This window comes from Pseudophryne corroboree, chromosome 5 (genome assembly GCF_028390025.1).
Source record: "Pseudophryne corroboree isolate aPseCor3 chromosome 5, aPseCor3.hap2, whole genome shotgun sequence".
Lineage (NCBI taxonomy): Eukaryota > Metazoa > Chordata > Amphibia > Anura > Myobatrachidae > Pseudophryne > Pseudophryne corroboree.
Window position 1 is genome coordinate 574,688,557 of NC_086448.1, and position 6,232 is coordinate 574,694,788.

Genomic DNA, 6,232 nt, shown 5'->3' on the forward strand with positions numbered 1-6,232 from the left:
GTGACTGCCCACTGGGTAGATGTATGGACTCCCGCCGCAAGAACAGCAGCGGCGGCACCAGTAGCAGCATCTCGCAAACGCCAACTCTTTCCTAGGCAGGCTACGCTTTGTATCACCGGTTTCCAGAATACGCACACAGCTGAAAACCTCTTACGGCAACTGAGGAAGATCATCGCGGAATGGCTTACCCCAATTGGACTCTCCTGTGGATTTGTGGCATCGGACAACGCCAGCAATATTGTGTGTGCATTAAATATGGGCAAATTCCAGCACGTCCCATGTTTTGCACATACCTTGAATTTGGTGGTGCAGAATTTTTTAAAAAATGACAGGGGCGTGCAAGAGATGCTGTCGGTGGCCAGAAGAATTGCGGGACACTTTCGGCGTACAGGCACCACGTACAGAAGACTGGAGCAACACCAAAAACGCCTGAACCTGCCATGCCATCATCTGAAGCAAGAAGTGGTAACGAGGTGGAATTCAACCCTATATATGCTTCAGAGGTTGGAGGAGCAGCAAAAGGCCATTCAAGCCTATACAATTCAGCACGATATAGGAGGTGGAATGCACCTGTCTCAAGCGCAGTGGAGAATGATTTCAACGTTGTGCAAGGTTCTGCTGCCCTTTGAACTTGCCACACGTGAAGTCAGTTCAGACACTGCCAGCCTGAGTCAGGTCATTCCCCTCATCAGGCTTTTGCAGAAGAAGCAGGAGACATTGAAGGAGGAGCTAACATGGAGCGATTCCGCTAGGCATGTGGGACTTGTGGATGGAGCCCTTAATTCGCTTAACAAGGATTCACGGGTGGTCAATCTGTTGAAATCAGAGCACTACATTTTGGCAACCGTGCTCGATCCTAGATTTAAAACCTACCTTGGATCTCTCTTTCCGGCAGACACAAGTCTGCTGGGGTTTAAAGACCTGCTGGTGAGAAAATTGTCAAGTCAAGCGGAACGCGACCTGTCAACATCTCCTCCTTCACATTCTCCCGCAACTGGGGGTGCGAGGAAAAGGCTCAGAATTCCGAGCCCACCCGCTGGCGGTGATGCAGGGCAGTCTGGAGCGACTGCTGATGCTGACATCTGGTCCGGACTGAAGGACCTGTCAACGATTACGGACATGTCGTCTACTGTCACTGCATATGATTCTCTCCCCATTGAAAGAATGGTGGAGGATTATATGAGTGACCGCATCCAAGTAGGCACGTCACACAGTCCGTACTTATACTGGCAGGAAAAAGAGGCAATTTGGAGGCCCTTGCACAAACTGGCTTTATTCTACCTAAGTTGCCCTCCCACAAGTGTGTACTCCGAAAGAGTGTTTAGTGCCGCCGCTCACCTTGTCAGCAATCGGCGTACGAGGTTACTTCCAGAAAATGTGGAGAAGATGATGTTCATTAAAATGAATTATAATCAATTCCTCCGTGGAGACATTGACCAGCAGCAATTGCCTCCACAAAGTACACAGGGAGCTGAGATGGTGGATTCCAGTGGGGACGAATTGATAATCTGTGAGGAGGGGGATGTACACGGTGATATATCGGAGGATGATGATGAGGTGGACATCTTGCCTCTGTAGAGCCAGTTTGTGCAAGGAGAGATTAATTGCTTCTTTTTTGGTGGGGGTCCAAAGCAACCCGTCATTTCAGTCACAGTCGTGTGGCAGACCCTGTCACTGAAATGATGGCTTGGTTAAAGTGTGCATGTCCTGTTTATACAACATAAGGGTGGGTGGGAGGGCCCAAGGACAATTCCATCTTGCACCTCTTTTTTCTTTAATTTTTCTTTGCGTCATGTGCTGTTTGGGGAGTGTTTTTTGGAAGGGCCATCCTGCGTGACACTGCAGTGCCACTCCTAGATGGGCCAGGTGTTTGTGTCGGCCACTAGGGTCGCTTATCTTACTCACACAGCTACCTCATTGCGCCTCTTTTTTTCTTTGCGTCATGTGCTGTTTGGGGAGTGTTTTTTGGAAGGGCCATCCTGCGTGACACTGCAGTGCCACTCCTAGATGGGCCCGGTGTTTGTGTCGGCCACTAGGGTCGCTTAGCTTAGTCATCCAGCGACCTCGGTGCAAATTTTAGGACTAAAAATAATATTGTGAGGTGTGAGGTATTCAGAATAGACTGAAAATGAGTGGAAATTATGGTTTTTGAGGTTAATAATACTTTGGGATCAAAATGACCCCCAAATTCTATGATTTAAGCTGTTTTTTAGTGTTTTTTGAAAAAAACACCCGAATCCAAAACACACCCGAATCCGACAAAAAAAATTCGGTGAGGTTTTGCCAAAACGCGGTCGAACCCAAAACACGGCCGCGGAACCGAACCCAAAACCAAAACACAAAACCCGAAAAATTTCAAGTGCACATCTCTACTTTCCAGTCTATTCTGAACACCTTGCACCTCACAATATTGCTTTTAGGACAAAAGGTTGCACCGAGGTAGCTGGATGACTAAGCTAAGTGACCCAATTGGGCGGCACAAACACCTGGCCCATCTAGTAGTGGCACTGCAGTGTCAGACAGGATGACACTTTTAAAAACTAGGTCCCAAAGAGCACATAATACAAAGAAGAAAAAAAAGGTGCAACGAGGTCGCTGGATGACTAAGCTAAGCAACACAAGTGTGCGGCACAAATACCTGGCCCATCTTGGAGTGGCACTGCAGTATCAGACGGGATGGCAGTTTTAAAAACTAGGCCCCAAACAATACATAATGCAAAGAAGAAAAACAGGTGCAAGATGGAATTGTCCTTGGGCCCTTCCACCAACCCTTAGGTTGTATAAACGGGACATACACACTTTAACAAACCAATCATTTCAGCGACAGGGTCTGCCACACGACTGTGGCTGAAATGATTGGTCTGTTTGGGCCCCCACAAAAAAAGAAGCAATTAATCCCCCCCCCACAAAAAGAAGCAATTCCTCTCTTCTTGCACAAATTGGCTCTGCAGAGGCAAGATGTCGTCCTCATCCTCCGATTCCTCACCCCTTTCAGTGTGTACATCCTCCTCCGAGTATTAATTCGTCCCCACTAGAATCCACCATCACAGGTCCCTGTGTACTTTCTGGAGGAAATTGCTGGTAAAGGTCTTCCGGGAAAAATTTCTAATTTATTTTGTTGAACATCATCTTCTCCACATTTTGTGGAAGTAACCTCCTATGCCGATCGCTGACAAGGTTACCGGCTGCACTAAACACACTTTCGGAGTACACACTTGGGGGGGTAACTTAGATAATATAAAGCCAGTTTGTGCAAGGGCCTCCAAATTGCCTCTTTTTCCTGCCAGTACTCATACGGACTGTTTGACATGCCTACTTGGATGCTGTTACCCATATAATCCTCCACCATTCTTTCAATGGTGACAGCATCATTTACAGTGACAGTAGACATGTCAGTGATTGTTGGCAAGTCCTTCAGTCCGGACCAGATGTCAGCACTTGTTCCTGATTTCCCTGTATCACAGCCAGTGGGTGGGCTCAGAAATGTTATCCTTTTCCTAGCAAGCCCCAGTTGCGGGAGGAAAGGAAGGAGGAGCTGTTGACGGGTCACGTTCCGCTTGAGTTGATAATTTTCTCACCAGCAGGTCTTTGAACCTCTGCAGATTTGTGTCTGCCAGAAAGAGAGATACAACGTAGGCTTTAAACCTAGGATCGAGCACGGTGGCCAAAATGTAGTGCTCTGATTTCAACAGATTGACTACCCTTGAATCCTGGCAAAGCGAATGAATGGCTCCATCTACAAGTCCCACATACTTAGCGGAATCACTCCATCTTAGCTCTCCAGCTGTTTCTGCAAAAGCCTCATGAGGGGAATGACCTGACTCAAGCTGGCACGGTCTGAACTGACTTCCCGTGTGGTAAGTTCGAAGGGTTTGAGAACCTTGCACAACACGGTAATCATTTACCACTGTGCTTGAGTCAGGTACATTCACCCTCCTGTGCCTATATCGTAGGTGGATGTATAGGCTTGAATGGCCTTTTGCTGCTCCTCCATCCTCTGAAGCATATAGAGTGTTGAATTCCACCTTGTTACCACCTCTTGCTTCAGGTGATGGCAGGGTAGGTTCAGGAGTGTTTGCTGGCACTCCAGTCTTCGGCACGCAGTGGCTGAATGCCGAAAGTGGCCCGCAATTTTTCAGGCCTCTGACAGCATCTCCTGCACGCCCCTGTTATTTACAAAAAAATTCTGCACCACCAAATTAATTGTATGTGCAAAACATGGGACATGCTGGAATTTGCCCAGGTGTAATGCACGCACAATATTGGTGGCGTCCGATATCACAAATCCCCAGGAGAGTCTAAGTGGGGTAAGCCATTGTGCGATGATATCCCTCAGTTTCCGTAAGAGGTTGTCAGTGGTGTGCCTCTTAGGGAAACCGGTGATAAACAGCGTAGCCTGCCTAGGAATGAGCTGGCATTTGTGAGATGCTGCTACTGGTGCCGCTGCTGTTGTTGCTGCGGGAGGCAATACATCTTCCCAGTGGGCTATCACAGTCATATAGTTCTTCATTTGCCCTGCTCCACTTGTCCATGTTTAAGTGGTCAATGGGTACAACTGAGAACACTTTTCTTAATATCCCTGTACAGTCCGGGAATCACTTTACTAGTGAAGTGGAATCTAGATGGGATTTGGTACCGAGGACACACTACCTCCATCAATTGTCTAAATCCCACTGCACTAATGGCAGATACTGGGTGCACGTCTAACACCAAAATAGCTGTCAAGACCTCAGTATCCGCTTTGCAACAGGATGACTGCTGTCATATTTCATATACGGCAGTACCACTGCACCTATACGGCAGCACCACTGGACTTATACGGCAGTACCACTGGACTTATACAGCATTACCACTGGACTGGACTTATACGGCAGTACCACTGGACTTATACAACAGTACCACTGGACTTGTACAACAGTACCACTGGACTTATAATGCAGTACTAATGAACTTATATGGCAGTACCACTTATATTATATATACACTGCTCAAAAAAATAAAGGGAACACTAAAATAACACATCCTAGATCTGAATGAATGAAATATTCTATTAAATACTTTGTTCTTTACATAGTTGAATGTGCTGACATCAAAATCACACAAAAATTATCAATGAAAATCAAATTTATTAACCCATGGAGGTCTGGATTTGGAGTCACACTCAAAATTAAAGTGGAAAAACACACTACAGGCAGATCCAAATTTGATGTAATGTCCTTAAAACAAGTCAAAATGAGGCTCAGTAGTGTGAGTGGCCTCCACGTGCCTGTATGACCTCCCTACAATGCCTGGGCATGCTCCTGATGAGGTGGCGGATGGTCTCCTGAGGGATCTCCTCCCAGACCTGGACTAAAGCATCCGCCAACTCCTGGACAGTCTGTGGTGCAACGTGGCGTTGGTGGATGGAGCGAGACATGATGTCCCAGATGTGCTCAATTGGATTCAGGTCTGGGGAACGGGCGGGCCAGTCCATAGCATCAATGCCTTCATCTTGCAGGAACTGCTGACACACTCCAGCCACATGAGGTCTAGCATTGTCTTGCATTAGGAGGAACCCAGGGCCAACCGCACCAGCATATGGTCTCACAAGTATTCATGTCTTGCCCAAAAATGTAAATGAATACTATCACACAAACCTGCTGAGCTATTATGTAATGTTACATATCAGGGAGTTGAAGAAGACTATCGGCTGTTTGTATTTAGATAATTAGTATGGGGCTTTAAATACGGCTAGATGGGAACTTCCTTTTATCTACCTCTGATGAAACGACCGGGGCTAATGGTCGAGAAACGCGTTAGGTAATAGCTCTGGAGTGACCTCTATTTGGATCATCTATTGCTGCCCTGAATATTGGGTAATTTTTATCATCACTGAATCCGCTGCAAAGGACTCTGTACATTTGGTACACCGGACTCCGGCTACAAAGGTAAATTCAGTTGTATTAACTGATAGCCTTCAGGCATTACGGTGAATGTCAGCCACCACTGCCGTGATTGCTGGTGAATTATTACACCCATAACCCGCTGCAAGGGACTCCGTGCATCACCGTATATTGGACACCGGCTGCTAAAGGAAATCTAGCCGCACTGTTTTGTGAGTGACCAGGCGATGCAGTGAATGCCGGTACGTGAAGTACAGATGACGGAGGTCTCGGGTGATCACAGCAAGTGAATCAGCACAAGTACGAGAGCCAGCAGGAGACGGCTGCTCTGCAAATATATCCCCACTGAA